We start from the raw sequence: 21,967 nt of genomic DNA, 5'->3' as shown, positions 1-21,967 counted from the left end.
TTCCATAGATTCTGAATCTTAATTTGGCAAACTTAGATTTGTATGTAAAACAGAATAAAGCAGTATACTGTAATATTATATATACTTATAGCTACTGTGTAAGATGCCAAGACAACGCAGCAGAAAAAGAAAAAAAAAAAAAAACTAGGAAAACGGAATCAATTTAAAAAATTCTTGAGAATAAATGAGGCATTTTAAACTACTCTGTGAATGATAGAAGTTTTATTATTAATTTTTTCCAGATTTTGAAATAAGAATTACATATTTTAAGTGATAATGGCATGCTTATGAGATTTGACTTGTTTTAAATGTTCCTTTCTGATGGAACCTAGTACATATATTTGTTCAGGTAAATTTAAGAAAATATGGGATTAAATATTCACAATAATGCTCTGCTGTAAATGTTTGTTATATGAAATCATATTTTTAACTGATTAGACTGCACATCTAAAGCAATATTTTAAAGAATAGATATTAAATATTTAAAGCTTTTAGATAAAATTTAACTATGTGTTCATCCTTAATTTATAGTCTAAGGTATTTGCTATGTTCATATATTTCATATACTTAATGAATTGAAACACATAGTGATTTCTTAAAAACTTTCACAAGAGGCATGGGATGGCATGGAGGGACTTCATTAGGCAGGTATAAGAAATCAAAATTTAAATATAAAATAGGAAAGACTGTGGTGATTTGGGTAAGTAATTCAGTTATCCAATATTGAATCTCTCCTCTTTGTCTTCTTACTCCTTCTCTTCCTTCTCCTTTTTTGGCATAGTTTTTTTAAATGTAAGAATCTGGGAAAAAACATTTACACTTTTTATGACAAGTGAAACGATGCAATCTCTGTAAGTGATAAATTAACTAAAAATAATACCAACAAGTATTTTGTTTTAGAAGCTACAATAACCTGAGGTATCTACTGTTTAGGAGATGTTCTACATTTTGACAAAAAAAGTCTATTTTTGTTTGCCAAAACTTACAGTTTATTTGGCTCAAAAATGCACACTCTTGGAGGAAGAAAAGAAATAAATTGAAGAGAAATAACAGCTTGCTAATCAAAGTAAAACATATTTAAAACCTAGTGAACAAAACTAAATGAAATGTTCTAAAGGACTTGATACTCATTCTGGCCAGAAACTTTTGTAGGTACCTGTAAGAACAAAGTCTATTAGGGCAGACACGATAAGCAAGCATTTATCCGCACTCTTATATGATGTCCAGGAACCTGGAGTTGTTCCATGAAATACAGAAATGAGATATGAAAATGTATTTTTAGATGGCATGAAAGAGGAAGACTCTGTCCAAGTGCGTGTTTCTTCTATGGGGGCATGGGCAGGTCATTTGTATTTTGGGGGAAGGAAATAATTGAAGTATAATAAAGACTTCTGTGATGGCACCAAAAACAGAACGATATGATTGTCCAGATTCTAAAGCTATCAAAGGGGTGGGGGACTAATCCATGGTAAATATAAGACATGGTTCTTTGACTCAGAAGAAAAGAGAAACACAACGTACCTGACCATGATTATTGAGATGTAAACTATTCCAGCAGTAACATTATCAAGTAGGGCAAAAGAAATATCAAGATGTTCATCAATGAAATATTTCCCAATGTTCTCTGAAGCCAGATAGCTATTTCAGAGACAGCATTTACATTATAAAAGTGGAAGAGAAAACCCACAGATCTAATTTACACCACTAGATACATCCATGGGTCAGGCCAAGGCAGCATGACGGCAACTGTTCACCAAAGATGCACCATCCTGACTAATATCAGAGGGAGATGTTTTCCCAGGCAATGTAAGTGTTTCCATATGAATTGGGGGGGAGCAAGGAAGATTCGTATACAATGACCACATCACTCTTTGGCATTTTTCTTGATTATAAGTAGAATAATTAGACCTCACAAGCCATTACATTACTGATATGGAATGGAATACTCTGGAGTATGTACCAAAAAAGAAAAAGACTGATCATTGTTCATTAATGAGGCTTCCTCCAAAACCTAGAAAAATTCCAAAGCTCTTTTTTTAGATATTTCAAAAGCTCCCCTTGGAATAAAGGGAGGCCTTTATCCAACATTCAGATATCTTCTGGGGACATATTTTAGAACAAAACATTAGAATTGGGTTGAGCTTTAATACATAACAGCATTCACTCAAAGTGAATAGACAAAAAAAGGCATTGTGACAATATTCATCAAAGAAGCCTCAAATGACACAGATCAACAGCAACTGTGGTTCCAAATACCTCCCGAGAGTTCTTAAGAAATGGAGTAAACCTCCTGGATTTTCCTGATCAGTTCTTCACCCACCTTTCTAATTAAAAATAAAGTATCATGCCACGGTTGTGTTCCTTGTCAATAAAGAATGCAGATGTGGTCCCAAAGAGCCATTTGGCACAGAATTCAAGAATTCAATGGAAGATTCCAAACAGAATCTAACTTCAATGAAGCTGATTTCATTGAATTAGGTGAAAGTCCATTTGCAAATTTCACATATATTTGAATAAGAATAGACTTCATGGTCTTACATCCATTACCGGAGGAGGATGACTTTCTTTACATTCATGGAGGGTTAGCTAAAAGAGGTCACTAGGACACTTTCTTGAATGGTGAAACTAAGAGCTAGAAGATGCTCAAATTCTTCCTTAAATACCTTTGTTGCTAGCACAGACCATTTAGAAACATATGTCTAAGTAGAAATTGGTTCGTAAAGCAAATCCGAAAAGAGTGTCTCATAACTGACAGAGGGGATGCCCCAACAGTTACAGAGAATGCACTGTTTTTTTTTTCCTAGCTAGCTTCTGTGTTTAAAAATGTTTAAAAGTCCAGTATAGTTAATATACAAGTGTTATATTAGTTTCAGGTGTACAATGTGTTTTGAACCGCTCATCATGAAGTAGAAAAGAACTCTAGAACACAGGTGGAATTTCTTTCTGCCTAGATCTCCTATAAGCCCCAACCTAACCAGCATCCACACGTTCCTGACCATGTTACATATTATTTTAAGTACATCTAGAAGAGAAGGATGTGATTATTGGATTCCCCGGGAGTGGAGAACAGGATTCCCAGGTGTTCAGATATTGGCTTTCCACTGTGTCAGGGTTCCAGCTCATCAGTGAGATAGAAAAGGGTTACTTAACAAAGATACAGATTTGTTTACTTTCCCAAATACTCAAACAGATCAGAAAAGAATCCTTTTGTGGGTTTTTTGTTTGTTTGTTTCAATTCTTCTGGGTTCTTAATAGTAAGAACAAAGTGAAGTAAACCCAAAGGATTGAGGGAGACATTATTTTAAATGTCTCCACTCTGTAAAAGGAAGATCTTTTGTCAGCGTTTTCATTATTCAAAAATTCTTCACTAAATACTTGCTTTTGAATATGTTCTTCAGGTAGAAGTTGCTTACATCCTATGTTCTGAGTACTTTTCCATTTCTTTGAGGGCTTGGCTCTTTTTCTGACTTCCTTGGAATCGTAATCTTTTTAAATGAATTCTCACAATTAACTAGTTGCCACTGCTTATGACATAATGATGTTCCAAACACATTATATGTTGATGCTTTTATCAAATACATTTTTACTATTTATTATATTCATAGTCGATTTTTTCTTTCCCTTATTGTGCTGAAGTAACTGAGAATGGAAATTATGATATATATATATATATATATATATATATATATATATATATAACCATTGCAGTTGAAATAATGCTTCTTTTCTTCCTTATCTCCAGAATTGTACATATTTCTTAATATTTTATCCATTACACAAATAAACAATTTATAGCTCTATGTAATATAATAGAAAATAGAAACAGAATTTTCGTTCATACATGGGGTATTCATAATTTCCCCATTTCTCTAATATTTTCTAATCAAATCCTAGTGTAATTCTCACAACTAAGATTAATAAGGATACAGACACATTATGCACCTGCTTAAGTTTAAAAAAACCATTAGAGATACAATCAATGAAACGCGAATAACTTATATAACTTTGCTCACACTACACATTTGCTCTTTCTTAGAGTCAAACTAGTCTTCCTATGGTTACTTAACTGCACCAAACCCGTTTCTTATTTTCAAATGTCTTTGACAAATTGTAAAGTAACAACTGACAACATTGAGCATTAGTCCTTTTGAATAAAAGATCTTATTTGTTTCCTTTCTTCAATTTTATTTTTTTATATAATTGTATTTTTGAAGTATAGTTGACAAGCAATGCTATATTAATTTTAGGTGTAAAAATAGTGGTGTAAGGAGCAGTTCTATATGTCATGCTATTTTACAAGTGTCGCTACCATCTGTCACCATACAGCACTTTGACAATACCATTGTCTAGTTTCCCCATGCTGTATTTTTCATACTCATTATTCATTCCATTATTGGAAGCCTGAAGCTCCCACTCTCCTTCACCACTCTTACACATTCCCTTCCTTCCTTCACCTCTGGTAACCATCAATTTGTTCTCTATATTTGATTTTTTTTTTTAAGATTTTTAAATTTATTTATTCATGAGAGACACACAGAGAGAGACAGAGACACAGGCAGAGGGAGAAGCAGTCTCCACGCAAGGGGCCTGACTTGGAACTTGATCCTGGGTCTCCAGGATCAGGCCCTGGGCTGAAGGCGCTGCTAAACCACTGAGCCACCAGGGCTGCCCCTCTATATTTGATTCTTTAAATCAGTGGTCAGGCAGTGATGACCTAGGGACAAAAATCTAGCCAACAGCCTGCTTTCATACTACTCACAAGCTAAGAATGATTCTTATATTTACTTTAATAATTTTAAAAAATCAAAAAAGGATAATATTTTATGCCACATGAACATTATACAAAAATCCAAATTTCAGTGTTCAAAATGTTTTGTTGGAACCGAGTCATAATCAACCACTTACATATCATCTCTGTTCTTGGCTACAACAGTAGAATGGAGTAGTCATGAAAGCAACTGTGTGACCCTCAAAGCCAAAAGTATTTACCCCCTAACTCTTTACCTAAAATATTTTCTGAGCCCACTTTAAGCCTATGCTGTCTCATTCAGGTAGAAGATATAAATAGGATTGACTAGTCTCATAAGCAGCCAAGATGGAAGCAGTGAAAAGGATTTTAGGTTGGAGCAAAAAAGCCAGTTAGAAAAGTTTCCACTAGATGAATTGTTTCTTTTGATTGAACGGAATTTGTTCCACTGTGTTGAATCACTGTAAGACGATTATCATTTTGCTCATAGTTAATTGAGTAACCCAGACCATTTAGCTGGAACTAGACAAGCCAAAAACCAACCACTTTTTATTTATAGGTTTAGTTTATCCTTTTTAGTGTGGAAAAGAGCAAAAAAAAAAAATTCTGTATTTTATAAATCCTCAGTTTAACATCATTGGGAACCATAAGGCTGGGAGATAGAAAGAATGTAATTCTCAATCAAAGCCTTTCCTATTGTCATGCTTTTGGGGATCACACACTACGCACTCCCATTGGCTCATGGCTGATAAGTCTTATAAATATGTGAGTGGACTCATTCCTCTAACATGGCTCTGGTAATGGCATTTAGCAGCTCTTTCTTCTATGTTCATTGTCTTGCTGGATGATTGCCCAGCATCCAGTCTGTGGTTCCACCGCACTTCTTGAGCATGGAGACAAAAGGTAATGCCCAGAATAGATGCATCCAGTGTAGATTCTTCTCATATTGGCAAAGCAGTAAAAGCTAAAGCATGTGGACATATTTTTTCCCCCTATTCTTCTTAATAGTACTGTTACTCTGGGAAATTTATTTTTTGGGTCTCATGTCCTTATCTCTAAAACGTGGAAAATACTGAGCAGGATCAAGGAAGGAGAGTTATATCTAATATGCCCAGCACACACTATTGTAGCTATTTCTCTTATAGAACTGATGTACTGGAAATGTCGCAGAATAAAAATCTGTATCTTTATCTATATGAAAAAAAACTTTTTATCACATTGCAGCAAAAAATAACATTTTTTTGTTATTGACATTGCAGTAAATATCTACGCAACATAAAAGTGAACCCAAGCTCTAAGTCAGATTTCCTGTGTTGAAATCCTCCTCTAACACTTTCTAGCTGTTTTAATGTAGACAAGTTCCTTCACAGAGTTGAGCATCTTTTTTTCTTTTCTTTCTTTCTTTCTTTCTTTCTTTCTTTCTTTCTTTCTTTCTTTCTTTCTTTCTTTCTTTCTTTCTTTCTTTCTTTCTTTTTTTTTTTCATTATAAAGCTGGGAAGATATCATCCAACACATACATTTGTTGAGAGAATTAAAGTACAAAATGTGGAACAAAATAAGTGCTCCCCAAATGTGAGCTATATTAATATAAAAGTAGCAAAACATTCTACAGCTTCACTAGACAGAGTTAGATTTCAGCATTTAAGTGTGTTAACTACTTGAGGTGACAACATCACAATTTATTCAGCAAAAGTCTGGCTCACTACAAGCATACAGGTGCTCATCAGGTACCTGATCTCAAGCTTGCATTGATCCTGGGGTGGGGGTGGGGGGACAAGCCTGGAGACTGACCGTGATCTTTTTTAGAACCTAAAAGGTCCCTTCCAGACAGCACTGTCCTTGCAGTTTTGAGATGCACCGTCAAAATGTGGCTTCTGACCAACTCTGTTCTTGCCTTGCCACGCCTTTGGCTTTCTGAACACTGAACCACTTCTTTGCTTCCAGTTGTTTGGCACCTGCAGTCCTTTGTGTTTAATTTTTTTTTTTTTTAAATTCCTCAACTAGAGAGTCTCTCTCCCAATTTTTTTTTTCCAATGCCTTTACAAGTTGCTTAGACTCCCTTTTCCTCAGTTAGGATTTACTAAGTGGATAAACCATCTGGCTAACTTGACCTTTCACGTGACATCCAGCTTATGATCTATCTTCATACTCTAGCATGCTACCAGAGTTAACTTTGAATAGGGTTGTTAGAGGTATTTGTAAACAAATTCCCTATTATGAAGAGATAATAAAGACTCAACGGAGATCAAAGGCCAGATATCATACTCGCCACAATACATCCATATGCGGTACATTAAAATAAGGAATTAATCAAAACATTAGAAATAAAAAATGTCTTCTTCTTGGGAAAAGATACATGTCTCTACACAATATTTGGAACACAAAGGAATTATAATGGAATTCCAAATACAACTGTGACCAAAAACTACAACATAAAATTTTTAAAATGCAAGTAAAACACGATTTTAAGTAATATCTACTAGAGTGAATACAGGACAAAATTAATAGAATTTGTCCTACTAGTTCTCCTGCATTGTCTCCTGTAGAGTTTAGTGATATCCACATCAAGGGTTTGGTGATGGACTTAATTCAACTGGGGAAGGGATAATAGTCCCTGCAGGGGCATGAAGAGACCCAGGGCACTTCCCCATTGCTTCACATCTGCTTGGGCCTCATCCCTCATCGGATGTCAGCCACAGCTCTAGGACACAGTTTTGTGCGGCCTTTGTCCCATTTGGAGCTTTCATTGCCTCACCTCAAGTATGTACCATACACACTTTGCCCATGACCTGAGAAGTCTATGATTCCAGACAGGTGGATACCTGCTGGAGCTCACTTGACCTTCACGGATTTTTAAACTGGTTCTAAGAAGGATGAATTTCCTCCTCCCCTGCTCCAGGGCAATCCTTAATCAGTAAGAGTTAAGAGCCAATAGATAAATGATTCTCCCTTTCATTGCTCGGCAGACAATTCTGAAATGCATTTTGTAGGAGTACTCAGACGTTCCCAGTAGGATTGTACACCATTACCCACAGTGGTAGCCAACTTTATAATAATCCTTTATTGGCTTTTACTAATTGCCTTTTCCTCCTTCCCTATTTCGCTCTGCCTAGTTATGCAGGCCTGCTGCCTGTGATTGACTTCCAAATAAATTCCCCTCAGGTGAGCTCTTGCCTCGAGCTCTGGTTCTGTGGATTCCAGACATGGTTCATGGTATATGACTATTTTGTTCAGCAGTGTGCTAGCACTGCAATTATGCAATTACGGATAGAAACAACTCTGTCTTTCCTGTTTACAATTATGTTACTTAGTTTTGGGTATTATCATTTAGCTTTATTCAAGGGGTATAAAGTATAAATAAAATAGTCGCGATAACTACTTCAGTTAATACATGATCTAGGTATATTTCACTCATAAATCTATTTCTTCCCGGAAGAAGTCATTTTTCTTTTTAAGGAATCCATTATATCCTGCTTCATATTTACACATTAAATTTTATTTTTTATTTTTTCTTCTTTATTTTATTTTTTTTATATTTTTTCTTCTTTAACCAGATACTGTTTCCTATGTTACTAATAAGAGAAAAAATAATACTTAATGATATTGTATTTCTTTATTTTATTTATTTATTATTATTATTATTTTTTCCCACTACACCCAACACTCTCCTAATGCTCTCACACAAGCTTTGCTTCTTCTCTCTTTTGGGTCTTGAAAATTCTCTTTGATGTGTTTTCTTTTAAGCAACACTTCAAACCTAAGAATAATATTGGCTGTATCCATGGGAAATACTTTCAGAAAAGTTGGACTTTTCTTAACTTTCTTTTGGAGAATGTCAAGTTAAACTTCACATTTACAAATACTTCCTATTTATAGACACAAAACAAAATTAAAATTGATTTTTCTCTTTTTTGCCAATAGTTGGAAATGTTATAGAGCTGTATTTTCCAGTCCAAAATACTTCTCTATATATATTACACCAAGACTTCAATAGCTACAACAGCAAACATGTCAAAAAAACAAAACAAAACAAAACAAAACCCAAAAAACTGGGCTTTCACATGTTCACAAAGTTTGCACTTTGCTTTTAATCCAGATACAGATATTATATCCACAGCCCTCCTCTCAAATGTTATAAATTCAATAAAACAAATTAAAACATAAGCTATTTCAGATCAAAGAGTATCTTAAAAAGGCAATTAGATTAACATAGAATCTTACTGTATCAGAATTCCTTATTGTTGAGTTGACTATGCTTCAGGTCTAGAATGTTCTCTCTCTACTCACCCACCTGACACATCCCTATGTATAATCTGACTCCACCCAAACAGATAGAAAAGCCTCTTTCACTTTCTCAGTACTAGTCTCAGTTTATTTTTATTTTTTACATGTTTCTTTGAAATTTGCAAATAGTTCAATTATAGCAATCCCCAGAGACTACATCTTTTAAAACATCTAAACATGTTACCCACTGCCCAGTCATGCTTCACATACTCAGGATCTCTTGCTTAGAATATTGCAAGTCCTTTTCCCTTCCTATAATAGGACCAGAGCTATTTCCATGACACAGATACAATTCTATCGGTACTTGACTATCACATTGGGTCAAAAGTCCTAAGTTGGAAGTCGGCAGACATTACAAACATGTTAGAAGAACTCGATTACATTATTTTTTTTTCTGCCATTTTGTAGTTGCAAAGTTTTATTTTTCTAAGAGTCCTTTCAAACACAAAAAAAGAAAATCTCCAAATGGAGATATTTATCTCACAGGGTTCTCATGAAGATCAAATGAAAAGACACCTGCTAAGTGGCTGGCATCCTGTCGGATACATTTCCACCACTAGCCTTCTACTTGCTACATGCCAGCAACTGCGCCTTATGTATGGTTTCCTAAGCAAGCTGTGTTGCTAGATGTTTCCATTTCTTTTTCCCCAACTATACTCACCAGCACTGAAGGCCTTGGATTTCACAGAAATATGAGTCACCGCAGCTTTCCTTGAACATTTCTGGCATTGCCCCATTACACTTTATCTTACTTTTTCCATTTTGCTAATACTCCACCCTCTAAGTTCAAAAACCCATTTGAAACCTATTTACTCCAGTAAGTCTCTGCTATTGGAAATAATATTTACGATTTATATTAGTTCTCTTTTTTTGGAGACCGAAAGACCAAAGAGAGCCATGGAAACATGCATGTTATGTAAGTATTTTAGGATGGAAAAAAAAAATTCCTATCGGGGAAGAGAAATGGGAACATCATAAATTCCAAATTTTAAATTAAAGGAAATCTTCTTCCTAATATATTTTAGCTTATTTTGCCCAAGTCACTGAAAATAAAGACCTTTGAATTTCTTAAAATCCAACAAATTATTAGGCCCTGGTGACATGGAAATGTGTCTGGGATAGTTATTTGACAGCACCGCAAAACACTTTCCCAGAAAAGGAAAACCTGAAACAGCTGATATCTATCCTCTGTGCCACCACATTTTACAGCATGAAATACTTTACATATACATAGGAAGAAAAAAACACCCTTTTAGAATCATTCATCAAATGCTTAAAAGCAAAACAAATTAAAGAGTTGGGGTCGTAGCATAGTCATAAAAACTGCTGCAGTCAATGTCTAAGGGATTGCTGCTTATTTTTCACACAATAAAAATGAACCAAAGCTCGAAAGGAAGGTTGATTAAGAAAAAGACAATTATTTGGTAAATGGAATAAAAAGAATGAAAAACAGCCTATTTATGCCATTTTCTGTTGGACAAAATGGAAAAAAATCTGCAATAGTATTTCAACATTCCCAGATCTTCGGAGAGCCACTCAACAGCTTAATACAGCAGCCAGGAAAGAAAGTGCACATGATTACAGGGATTTTTTTTTTTTTTCTGCTGTAACTCTTCAGTCAAGAATACATGATTTGGGGATTAGTAAATAACAAATATTATACTTTATGTAAATTAGTGTCCATGACTGCATTCACAGGGGTAAAATACTGGTATGTATTTATGTGCTTTGAAATGAGCTATCTTTGGCTGATATCTACGGGAAAAAGCACATTCGCAGAGCACAGTCTTATCAACTCAAACCAAACTAGCCCAAGAATCTGAGAAGCCTGGAGCTCCCTGTGGCGGACCTGGGAGTGTGCTGTTCAGAGGCACAAACTGGGAGGATGGGGCTGGTGGGAGTTCTGCTTCCTCACGTCCTACATCCATTTCCAAGTCAAGGCCCTGTTGTTATTCTTGGATCCTGCTCAAGCCAATGACTCAGCAAGGTATTAGTACTTGAGAGGTCAGTCTTCCTGGCCGGTGAATGACCTGCCAGCCACAGGGGGTGTGATAGATGGGAGGACACTGGCACTGGATGGTGGTACTAGGCTGTAGGAAGGTAATGAAGAGTTTAGGGTCATTATCACACAATTGAAAACCCATTAGTAGAGACTGAGAGTTGCCCTGAAGCTCCAGTGGCTTCCAAAGAAGCCCCCATCTCACAGGACAGAAGGCAGGAAGGGCTGAACCTTGACTCTAGGGTGTAGTGATCAGGATGTTGGAATTTCCAAGGCAGTTGAGTGTTCAAAGGTGATCTGTCAGAGTGAAGTCAGGGACTGAATTGTGAAAACCTGGAAACCCTACAAAAGACATTGGGAACATGTTGGCATGTTGGAACTGTTGTTATCGCTAAGGGCCCAGTAGCTCAGCTACTGAGAGGTCCCGGAGGACACTTCTGAATAAGAACACGTGAAGCAATGACCATGCCAAGGGGACATATAAACTACGAATACCCAGAGTTTGTAGGGCTAATCAGCGTTCTCTCTGCAAGATGACCCTTTGCAGTTTTAAATAGTTCTCCCAAGGAATTGAGGGCCGTGTTCTTCCAGGAGACTCTACGGGGCAGCCTGTTTGCTTTTTCCAGCTGCTAGAAGCCGACTGCATCCTTGGCTTGTGGTCCCTTCCTCCACCTTCAGAAAGCACCACTTACCCTTGCTTTAGGTGTCACGTCTCCACCCCTGACCCTCCTGCTTCCCTCAAAGAGGGATGATCATGGTGTCATTGGGCCCACTTGGAGAATCACCCCAACCCAAATTATTAACTTGATGTCATCTACAATGTTCCTTTTCCCAAGTAAGGTAACATACGTAGTTACGGGTTTCAGAGGATAGGGTAGGGACATCTCTGAAGGTGTTATTCTGACCCACCACAAAATTAAATTTTCTTCAGCCTGTTAATGATTTTTCAAGATGTTGCGGCTTTTACTGCCTCTCACAAATTTTGAGAAGGTGGGTTTTCATTTTCATTTAGTCTAGTTTTTAAATCACGTTTGAGATTTCTTTTTCGACTTTTCCGTCATACAGAAGTGTGTTGTTAATCGCCACATATTTCACGATTTTCCAATTCTTTTTCTGTTACTGATTTTTCGTTTAATTCCCTTGTGGCCTTAAAGTGGACACGGCATGATTTCTATTTTTAAAAATGTCAAAAGACATGTTTTATGGCCCAGAATGTGGTCTAGTTATTTCATGTACACCTGAGAAGAATGATTATTCTGGGGTTTTTGGACAAAGTATTATATAGATGCAAAGTGCATCCACTTCAGTGATGGTGTTGAGTTCAACGATGTCCTTACTAATTTTCTCCCTGCTGGGTCTGTCCAGCTCAGAGAGTCTCCAACTATACAGTCTCCAACTATGATCAGAGATTCATCTACTTCTCCTTGAGTCAGTTTTAGCCTCTCATAGTTTGATGCCCTATTGTTATGCACATACATGTTAAGAATTGTTATGTCTTCTTAGAGAAGTGACCCCTTGGTCATTACATCATGCCCTTCTTTATCGGTGACAACTTCCCTTGCTGTAAAATCGGCTCTGTCTGAAATTGATTAATTAATTGACAGAAGAACCAGGGTAGTGTAGGGTGATACTGTATCCATTATTCCTCAAAAGATCTCTTTATTTCTCCAGTTCCAGAAAAAAAGGCTTTTTGTGGGGGATGAGGGAAATGTTGATCAGCTCATTGGGGGAAAACTGGAGTCTCGGGCAGCGAAGTGTCTCTCATCAAAGGGTTTTGTCCTCTATATCATCATGTTCTCACATTTTAAGGAAATGTCTCAGATCTGTAAACTGGATTGAAGATCATGACTTCACAATGTAGCCACTGAGTCAGCCTTTTGTTCATGAGGTCTCGACCCTTTCCCTTTATACAAGTCACATAAAATCACCACTGGTGGCAGTTTTCACTGCCTTTGGAATACTAGGGTCTATCAGCCACTGTCACAGGCCTTTGTGATTCAGAGCTTCTTGTTCACAATCACAGTGAGGAGTGTCCTTCACGAGGAACATATCCACCGTGCTTCACTGGTATTGCCAAGGGGCCTCAGTGACCCTGGAGTTCTGTCACCATTCATTACAATAGAGAGCTTATCTCCCTTAAAATATCTCCTATGTACACTCAATCCAGATCTACAGTGGATTGATAGCACTGTCTTAATTATTTGTCCTTCCCCATCCACCAATAGGCCGTTCCTTATTCCTTTAATAAATGAAATGTGTTCATCCCCCAGGGAAACACCGTCAGCCAGTGAGACATCACACAGCCACTAGGCAGTTGTACGTTTGAGTTTGGATCTCACACAGGAGTACCAGTCTATCTCATCCTCCCTTGTAACTAAGCTACTCTAAAGTCATGGGTGGAAGGTTCAGACCAGTCTGTCTCCAATCATAGAAGTCTAGCTTTTCAAAAGCCTCCATACGTGCTTTCTGGTTTTCACCTCATGTCTTGCCTTGGTGGTTGGCCAACTGGAGTCTGTCATTCCCTGTCTTCACTGTTTGGGTTACACTGAACAAATAATCGTATTATGTAACTCAGAGAACTAGAGCTACTGCATGAACCAATATATCCCCCTGTTACCCGTATTCTACCCTAATTCCTCCACCTGGGAAAATCTTACTAATTTCAATGCTATTGCATGATAAATACTATTAACTCTCTACTTATCAACAGCAGTAGCTTTCTTGTTTCCATTTCAAAATCTTATGCTGGAGATCTGTTTTTTTCTAGGACCACTTCTGGTAATGACTGTATTAGTACGAGGCCACCCACATGCTGACCATGAGACGAGAATCCACGTGAATCTAGGTTTGGGGGAAAATGACCCAGGGGAAGGAAGGGAGGAGGGATTTTTCATAAACCAGTTTATACCATAAACAACTAGAGATTTTTTCCACTGACTTTCTAGTACTTAGGTAAACACAAATGAGAACAGGGGAATAGTTACACACCAATTCTGTGAGTCATCGTGGAGGGTTGTTTGATTGATTACTAGCACACCCAGCATGCCACGCAGGAAGTAAGGAGGGCTTAGCCATTGAAAGCCACAAAGAGAACTGTAGGTGTAGCTTTGGAAGTTGAGCTTGTGTACACCACGTTGGTGGGGGTGGGGGGGGTGGCAAAGTATAAAAGAAGAGTTTAAACAGCTTTAGCTATGAGGTGTTTTACATTTTAAACCTAAAAAAGAATCCCAAGAGATGGGTACTTCTGTAATCCTTAGAAATTAGATCCAGCTGGGTTAGAAAATTTTCCTAAAAGTAATTACTAAATAGTGGGGGTGTAATTCGAAATCTAGAAGCGTCAGGCCAGATTTCTGAATGTAATCTCCACAGCTAATATCATTTCTATAGATTTTTGAGATGCAAAATATATCTCTGGTAATTGTAAATTACAAATAAACAGTACAATGCTACAGAGTAAATGTTAAAGTATATTCTTATTGTGATCAGGGTTAGCTTTTGAATAATGTATTTAACACCCGGAACCAATAGAAATGATTTATTCTTAGTTGTTATTTAAATATTCTTAAAAATTGAAGTAATCAATATTTTAAAAATATGCATTACTCTTCATCAAAATACAGTTCTCTCCATGAGAGAAGTCCCTCTAGCAATATTGTAGTATTTAAAATATATCACTGGCAGAAATTGCTCTATTGTACAATAATATTAATAGGATAGCTTCTTTAGATAGAAAACTACCACATCTCAGTAATTCTGCTACAGATTAGGCATTCTCAGTGTGTGGCCACCTCATGAACCAATCATGAAATGGCAGTATTTTAGGCAAGTTAAATGGACAAACAGAACGAGTTTTGTTTTGTTGTTTTCTGTTGTTGATGTTGTTGTTTTTTTTTTTATCTAATCGATGCCCTGATCTTAGAATTCTTATGTATGTCATATGAGTGTATAAAATCTGCTTTTACTGTTGCTGATTGATTTAATATTAGCTTGTTGACTAAAATGCCGATCTTTGAAAATGACAAATATTATAAATTCTTGCAATAGTTATACTTGGTCAAGTGAAAAATTGTTTATAACTAAAATCTTTTTTAATTTCCATTGCTAATGGCCGTGCTTCTTCATCTCATAGTGCCTTTGTTAAAGGAATGGTTTTCATTTTAATTAGCTCTGTTTCCATTTGCTGAATATCTTGCTATCCAGAACCAATTGGATTTATGCTTTAGCATTTCCTCACAGCACTGCTCCAATCTATACTAATTAATAATTTTTAAAAAAAAAAACTTTAAAATCTAACCTCTAATTTTATATAGAGCAGCACTTGCACATTTTTTATTCTTTCTCCCAGGGCACTTATTAGGAAAAATGGCCACTAGTTCTTTAAATGATGCTAAATTGCCAATTGATTCAAAGGAGATTGGCTTTCTTTTCACATTTTCCTAGCTATCTTCCTTTTAACTGATATTTAATGTATGATTTCACACCTTTATTTACATATATTCCTTTGTGTTGCTTTGAAGAGTAAGAAAGATCAGCTGATGGATCCATAAGAATGGAATAATGGACTTAAGTTGACTTTTCTTGACTACTTTATTTAAGATAGGTCTGTCTGCGGATGTAGGATTTATTATTATTCAGGTATGGTGAAGCCAGCAGGTCAGGAAATGATTGCCATTGATGACTCACAGTTCGGAGGAGCAGGAGATCGCTCCACTCCACGCAGGGCCCTGCAAGAGAACACCAGTATTAGTCACAGGCTGAGAGAGAGTAGGGAATTTCCAGGGAAAGACTTTATAATGGTTTTCCTGGGAAGGAATGGGCAGGGCAGGGTAAGCAATCCAATCAGATTCGGGATTAACAAATTTGAAAAATTTTGCCAGGCTCTAGAGTGAGGGGATTGCCTTTAGCTGTCTCAGACCAGCCCTGTGAGGAGATTAGGGCCAGGGATAAAGGCCCCAAGTGAAAGTCCAATAAAGAAGGAAGGAGAAGGAACGCCCGGTGGATGGCTTACTTTGCGTATGAATGGCACGCCCGCTGGAGAGTCTGATGCTGTCTGTAGGAGTTAGGTTAACCTTTTGTGGTCTGGAGGGCCCAGGTATCAGAGACAGTAGAAAATGCGGTTCATACAAGGTCTACACTCTATTTTTTAGCAGTTTCTGTGTGAAATTCAAGCAGAAATTTTCACACACTGCCTTAAGTTTTACAAATGTTCTTGAGTACATCTGTCCTATTTTTATGGCTATATTTGTGTGTGTATGTGTCTGAGTGCTTGTGCCAGTGTGTGTGTGTGTGTGTGTGTGTGTGTTTTAATACATCTGTCCACTGGACAATGAAATTTGTTTTGGTGTTAAATATAAATATTTATCTCACATGTTTTTAATATTTTTCATAAATAATTCTTTATTAATAAATTATATGCAGAACATGTGAGTGCTTTTAAATTCACTGATAACTCCAGTATCCCCATGTGTTCCAATCTTTCATGGTGATCTTTACATCCAGTATCTTAATAACTTATTTAAGAACCCATTTTCATTTCCTCCCTTACTAATGTCTTTGAGGTCTTGAAGGCAGGAGAGAAGGGGAGCTGTGTTACTCTACCCTCCTTTCTCACCACAATCCTGCTTCCTTTGTATGTTTGATCCTTCCTTACTCTAAACTGAGTATGGGACTCAGCTTCCTTTTTATTACCCGAAATAAGAGATACACAATACTCTTATGATCGTCTCTATTGAAAGTTTGGTGATACACAAGGGTGAGTACTCCACATAATCAGAAACCACTTTGGGCTAAAAGGCAGATAACGTTGTTTTTCAAATTTAACTGGTCATTTAAACATAGGACAGCTTAGGAAATTTCTCTTTTCTTATCTCCAAAGAGTCTTTAATTGGACTCTGAATTGTCCATGTCTTCAAATTTCTGTCCTTTTCTCCTCCCCACTTGCTTATTTTAGAAGCACAATATTCTATCATTTTATCATGCAGATCAAATTAATTATTATTATTATTTTTCTTTTTTGCTAAAGCCTCTCCCAAGGGAATTGGCCATTTGAACTCTTTACCAACAATAAGACTGTCAACAACATCACAATAACAAGGACGGTAACAAAAGTCAAAATGTTTTCATAAAGCCAAGGCCTATCTCTTCCAAGCTGGTGATTATAAACACCTAACCAAACTCCAGCTAGTTTGTAAAAACCCTCTCACTCCCATCACAGTATATATTACATAAAATTTGCGCCTGAAATGCAATATCTAGTACTAGAGCACAAAGTTAACCTAGAAAGGATTCACAAATGCCACTTTATCACTGTTCAGGGACTTGAACAGGAAAAACTTAATTATTAATAAGTTCATATCAAATGAATCTGGTCCTCGAAGTCCTGGAGCACTTATCCAGATTTGATCTAGTATTCCCTCTTGGAGAGCATCTTGTAATCTTTTCCTTTCAGGACTTTCTGTGGCTGTGCAAATATAATTTTGTGTTAATATTTTTTAAATGTCTCTCGTTTGTTAACTCTAAGCTCTATAGAGCAGAGGTAGCTTGTCCTATCCGCTGCTGTATCCCCTCGTGTCTGGGGAGTGTGTGGCACTGGGAGGACTCTCTTATTAAATGAATAAATGTAAGTCTGTGGTTTGAAGGATGAATATACTCATTCAACTACAGTTTGTTTTTTTAAAGGTTTATTAATTTATTCATGAGAGAGACAGAGAGACATACAGAGACACAGGCAGAGGGAGAAGCAGGCTCCATGCAGGGACGCTCCACCACTGAGCCACCCGGACACCCCTCAACTAGTTTTAATCAAAGTTACTATATACTGAGGCCATAATGCATGCCAAGAAATATGTTAAGTTCTTTACACTCATAATGCGTTTTAATTTTGACAACCTCATAATTATTAGCTCAATGTGTAGCCAGAACACAAGTAGAGTTAATACAATATTTTCCAGGTAGTGACCAGTCTGAGACTTGAACCATATTGGCAGAATCCAAAGCCCATTCCCTATATTTTCTCTTGCTTTACGTATATGTTTTTTAAAGTTACGTACATACTGTTGTAAGAATTTGGATATTAAGTCTTCTTTTTACTCTCCACAACAGAAGAGAGAGAATAATATTTCCTATTTCTTTTTTTTTTTTTAAAGATTTTATTTATTTATTCATGAGAGACACAGAGAGAGAGGCAGAGACACAGCAGAGGGAGAAGCAGGCTCCATGCAGGAAACCCGACGCAGGACTCGATCCCAGGACCCCAAGGTCACGAAGTGAACCAAAGGCAGACACTCCACCACTGAGTCCCCCAGGTGCCCCAATATTTCCTGTTTCTCATGGAAAGTCCCCCAGTATAAGCTGAACTCCCAATCAGTCTATGAAGACTCTTTACAAACTCTACAAAGCTTAACATCATTTGTTACACATGCTTCTGACTCCCTCTAAAATCCTCTCTGCAATTCGTTGGTAGAGCAAGCAGACAGTGAGTCCACCACCTGGTCCTTTTATTTTCTTTGTACTCAGAATAGGACTCTCATCATTACTCTTGTGATCTCGTGGCTTTGGGAAAGTAATAAATAGGTGATTTCCCCCAGAAAGACCAGAATCACTGACAAAGAAGAACCGCATTGGGTAACTTTGACCAAAGTTTCAGTAAGGGTATCCTGTACTCAGTGGTGCTGTCAATAATGTCATAATGTCATGTCCTAACATGGATTTCAGACTTAAGGAGCCTTGGATATCCTCTGGGAAATGCTAAAGTGAGGGGTTAATTTACCCAGCTCCAAGGAGGATGGGGTCTTCAACATTGTACTTTCTCTCCTGAATAATTTATATGATTAGGTTTCAATTCTCTTTTCTTGACTAAAATACGGTTACCAGTAGTGGTTAATTTGAAGACTCTTATTTTATTACTATATAAGTGTATTTTATTTAAAGATAAAATGAAATTTTATTTTGATTTTTTCCTATTATTAGAGACCATTATCCTAAATTCAGTCAGTATCTCCTAATAGTTTTTGGATGGTGTAAACATTTGACTCTTTGAAAACTCTCTGTGGTCTGGTAAATACTGGTGAGGATCCTGAATAAACAATATTAATTTGTTTCTTTTAAATTACATTAAATTAATATTTACTCCACTTAATTTATTAATATTAAATTTCATTTAAGTTTGCCATGCTCTTATGTTTGCATTATGAATGATGGCACAGAGTGACTTACATTCTTAGCATTAATAGCCTATATTGTCTTATAAGAAAACATTATAAGATGGAACACTTACTATTTAAAATGGATTTACAAATTCAGTAAAACTTTTTAACAATAAAGCATGTGATCTTCATAAAGGTAGGCTGTTCTGATATATTAAAGAATCCCTCAGCAGCCATATGGCATAAATCATTCATATCATTTGGCAAAGTACATTATTCCTAAGTAATTAGCTTGAATGGCCATATGATGCTACACAATCTATTTTTGCTCATTTTCAATCTCAGTGGCTTTATTAAACATTGTCATTTTAAAAACTATTATAAATCCAGTTTTGAGAAGCCAGATTACTTGATGATGCCATAGTAAAGCTATTTCAGAAAAAAAATTACTGAAATATTTGGTTACCAAGAATACATTATTTTGATCAATGTCTGTTGTTACCCCCTCACTATTCTTCCAGTCTCTGAAATATTCATTTGTTTTCTTTTCTACCATAGAAACAATCTTAAATATTTTTAAGCCAAGATGTTTGAGACTACAGAAATATTTAATCTCACCAATTTAATACTTAAGTATTACCTTAATATTCCTCAATTTTTATGACAAAAATCTGCCACCTGCACAAATCTGGCCTGAGGTAGGCACTAAATAGTCTTGGGTTTCAGCTATTACTCCCTATTGTAAAGATTGGCCCATCAGAGCTAGGACAAAACTTTGTCACATGAACTATGTGCCTTTAATGAGCTTTAGATGAATCATGCCAAGATACCACACAGAGATTTTGTTTCAAAACCCCATAAGAAATTCGTGAGGAAAGGATGGATTCTTAGACCCTTATGAATCTCATCTCTACAAACATTCCTCTTCATGGAAGGGAGATAGTAAATGTCTCGTATACACATATACTTCCTTGCTCACTTGCTCCATCTTAATCTGTGTACTTTCATTTCCTTTGTTTCATTCAGTCATACATGGATCACTCCTGAAAACTGAGTAGGCATTGGGTCAACAAAGAAAAACCTAATTAATTCCACAAATTTCAAACAATAAAAATAACATTTCTGTGATCATGAAGCCATGAAATAATGTTAATAATAACAACAAAAGTCTTCCTATTTGAAATTTATGATCTCTTTACTAAGTGACTGGAACAAACGTTAAACATAAACGAGATAGAAGAATTCCTAAATATATATCTATATCTATATCTATATCTATATCTATATCTATATCTATATCTAGATAAAAAGGAAGCTACATGTCAGAATTTATTAGGAACATATAAGGGAATGATGTGAAAATTCATGATGTTAGATAATTTTTGATAATTAAATTTATATGTGGAATAAAGAAATTAATTTGAATAGTTCTATGCAAATAAATGTTAAAACCTAGATGAAATGATTTAGTAATATCACCCCCAATGGATGACATATTAATTATAAGAGTAAAATTATATCTTTGAAATGGAGAGACTTGTGGATATCACCTTAACCAAGTGATCAAAATTTAGCGTTTCTGGTAACAGAAACCATCTGACATTCGTGTGCCTTCTAATATGATGCAATGGAAAACACAAAACACCTTGTTTAGAATAGTCTTGCAAAATGCATTTGTGTGTGTGTGTGTGTGTGAGTGTGTATTCTGAATTTAATGTTGAAACAATCAAGTAAGATGAAATATGCTACTTTCTGTAAGGCAACTGACCTAGATTCTTTAATATTGTTAATGTCATGAAAGACATTAGAAAAAGAAAAAAATGAATATAGACATATATATTAACCATATACTGAACGATTATATAAATATATATATCATACATACATACGTATGTGTGTGTTTATTTATTTATTTATTTATTTATTTATTTATTTATCATTCTTAAATTTGGGAAGAGTGACCATGGTATTGTGGTAATGGAGAAATGTATTCAAATTTTAGTGGAGAAATATAATGAGATCTGCAACTTAATCTCAATTTTTTTTTACTAAGGAAAGAAAACAGAGAGATAAACATGAAATGCAGCAAAAAATCTGACAAATTGTTAACAATTTGTGAACTACGTGAAAGGTACAAGTGTTCAATGGTACTATTCCTCCAACATTTTTGTAGGTATAGAAAAATTTCAATTTAAAACGTTGGGAAAAACTGAACTGCCTAAAATAAGTAAAAAGTCAACTATTGATTCCATTTTTACGCTATATTGAAGTATTTTTCTTAAAGCATACATTACTTCTTAGAACCATAATCACGATATAATTTATGGACTTAATTGGCCGTATTCTCTTTTTCTCTCTCACTCTCTGTTTCTGTATACACGCTCGTGCACACACACACACACACACACACACACACCATAAGACAACCTGAAATATGCAGCACTGTAATCTTGTTTTCCTTTCTCAGTCTTAGGGATATTGATTGGTCCTGATTGGAGAGCAGAAAAAAACTGAATGATTTTTTACCTTAATAAAGAACTCCTACGGAGTAAAAAAAATGTGTACTATCAGAAAGCTAAGCAGCACATCTAAAGGCAATCAACGGGATTTAAACTAACAACCTTCAAATATAACTAATGGTATAATCAACGTTCTGAAAAGTAGGTTCATTACGGAGTGTTTGGATTAAGGTCAATGAGTATAGGGCAGCATTTGTGTTATTGTGACAATGTGCAATCCTGTCACTCAACCATTCCATTAGAAACAAAAAGTATGCAGGGGTTCCCTCCACTT

At 36.0% G+C, this 21,967-nt stretch overlaps 1 long non-coding RNA gene across 1 annotated transcript; it reads left to right on the top strand.

Moving 5' to 3' along the window:
- The first annotated feature begins 1,442 nt into the window (after nucleotides 1-1,442).
- On the top strand, nucleotides 1,443-21,844 carry LOC140624834 (uncharacterized). The gene is made up of 3 exons (XR_012024267.1): nucleotides 1,443-1,806; nucleotides 21,228-21,305; nucleotides 21,642-21,844. It is a non-coding gene; the product is annotated as an uncharacterized lncRNA (long non-coding RNA).
- The last annotated feature ends 123 nt before the right edge of the window (nucleotides 21,845-21,967 follow it).

This window comes from Canis lupus, chromosome 35 (genome assembly GCF_048164855.1).
Source record: "Canis lupus baileyi chromosome 35, mCanLup2.hap1, whole genome shotgun sequence".
In the NCBI taxonomy this organism is placed as follows: Eukaryota; Metazoa; Chordata; class Mammalia; order Carnivora; family Canidae; genus Canis; species Canis lupus.
Note: the sequence above shows the minus strand (reverse complement) of the source record. Positions and strands in the feature narration are given on the sequence as shown.